The sequence below is a fragment of the Camelus dromedarius genome, chromosome 19 (assembly GCF_036321535.1).
Source record: "Camelus dromedarius isolate mCamDro1 chromosome 19, mCamDro1.pat, whole genome shotgun sequence".
Classification (NCBI taxonomy): domain Eukaryota; kingdom Metazoa; phylum Chordata; class Mammalia; order Artiodactyla; family Camelidae; genus Camelus; species Camelus dromedarius.
Genome location: NC_087454.1, coordinates 9,779,545 through 9,781,468, shown reverse-complemented (window position 1 = coordinate 9,781,468; position 1,924 = coordinate 9,779,545). Strand labels below are relative to the sequence as shown.

At 51.8% G+C, this 1,924-nt stretch overlaps 1 pseudogene; it reads left to right on the top strand.

Annotated features, from left to right (window-relative positions):
* Window positions 1–777: 777 nt before the first annotated feature.
* On the top strand, window positions 778–1,141 carry LOC105089098 (large ribosomal subunit protein eL31-like; annotated as a pseudogene).
* Window positions 1,142–1,924: the final 783 nt, after the last annotated feature.

The window sequence follows — 1,924 nt, the reverse complement described above, 5'->3', positions numbered from 1 at the left end:
GCCTTCCAGACCCTTTTTGTGAGGAAGTTCAGCTTGTGACCAGCCCTGGGGACTCACTTGTGGGTGTATAAAGCCTGTGCAGCACTGGGAACAAAGTCAAAGGCTCGTTTTGTCCCCACCCCACCCCACTGCTCCTGTCCACTCCCCTGCTCTCCCTCCCCCTCCACTCTGAACTTCATGAGAGGAGAAAACCATCAACAGTGTGAGTTTAGGAGTTGGCCCTCTTGCCCGAGGGCTCCAGAAATAAAAGGAGCCAAGGAAAGTTAACTTGGGCTTTTTTTCCAACCCCAGCCTGAGCAGGACCCTGTGGGGCCTTCCAGGGTCAGACCCCTCCCCTATATCCTCTGCTGTAGCTCCTCTCTGAAGTATCCAGATAATAGCATCGCATGTATATTTCCTGAGTTTTTCAGATGCTACAAACCACCACCAGAGGGAAGAAATTAACTAGACGATGGAGAGCACGTGGCCCCCAGACCTCCTGGAGCCTTGGGGTTGGTAGTGTTGACTGACCGCTCTGTTACCTCCACATCAACCAATCAGAGCGGTTCTTGTGCCTTGTGCCCACCCCCTACTCCCCTACCCCACCCCCATCCCTTACCTGGCCCTTAAGTATGCTTTACTGCAACCCTTAGGGGAGTTCAGGGTTTTCTTGGGCATGAGCCACCTTGTCCTCCTTGCCCAGCCCTGCAGTAAACCTCTCTCTGCTCCACACTCCATTGTTTCAGTTTGTTTGGCCTCATGGTGCAGCGGGCACGTGAACTTGCCTCCTGTAACAGAATGGCTGCCGCAGAGAAGGGTGGTGAGAAGAAGGGCCGGCCAGCCATCCTGGAGGTGGTGACCAGAGAATATACTATCAACGTTCACAAGCGCATCCGTGGAGTGGGTTTCAAGAAGTGTGCCTCTCTGCACTCAGAGAAGTCTGGAAATTGGCCATGAAGGATGGGATCTCTTCCCATTGACACCAGGCTCAAAAAGCTGTCTGGGCCAAAGGAATAAGGACCGGCCCAGACTGTATCCACGGGCGGTTGTCCAGAATATGTCATGAAGATTAGATTCAACAAACAAGCTCTGTACATTGGTTACCTATGTACTAGTCGCCACTTTCAAAAATCTACCAACAGTTAATGTGCAGGAGAATTAACTGCTGATGGTCAGATAAAGTTACTGAACTGCCAAAAAAAAAAAAAAAAAAAAAAAGGAAGAAAAAAGTAACTTGGCTGGAGAGCTGGGGATTGCATTTACCTGCCTGAATCTAACTCTTCTGTTCCTTCTTCCACCGCCCAGGGGACCTGGGGGTGCCACATGGCCACTTCTGGTAGCGCTGCACTGGGCCTGCCCCCCGTCCCTTCCAGCCAGCCTCGGGGAAGCCGCTGGCCCGCTCCCATCCACTGGAGTCGTCCGGAGCACGCCATACAGGTGGGCAGCTGGGATAACTGGTGATTAATGCATGTGTCTGGCCCGGCCTTCAGGGTAATTTGATTTGCTTGATATCTGGAGTGATCGCTCCATCTTTCCTTCCTCCTCCCTTTCTTGTTCTGAGTCTAGGGCAGTGTTTACCTTCCTTGGTGTTTTAAGTTGATGACGTTTGTTTCTGGTGTTCATTTCTGCCCAAATTTTAATTAAGTTTTGCACGAGACTTCTGTAATTATGGCCTTGTCTGGGTCTGTCTCCCTCATCCTACCTCTCCAAATTTGCTCAGAGTTCAGAACTTTCCCCAGGTTTCCTTTCTTCCTTCCCCATCATCAAACCCCAATGTTGATGGACGGGTGGGTGCCCCCAGCCCTGCAGCCTTTGGGTTTTATGGTCTGTGATAGCAGGAGCCATATCCTGCTCCTGATGGAAGCCATGAGGCTGGCGGAGAGAACGGACTCCAGAGTCTGTGGGAGGAGAGCTGGGCTTGTCCCAGGTAGTGGGACATCTGCAA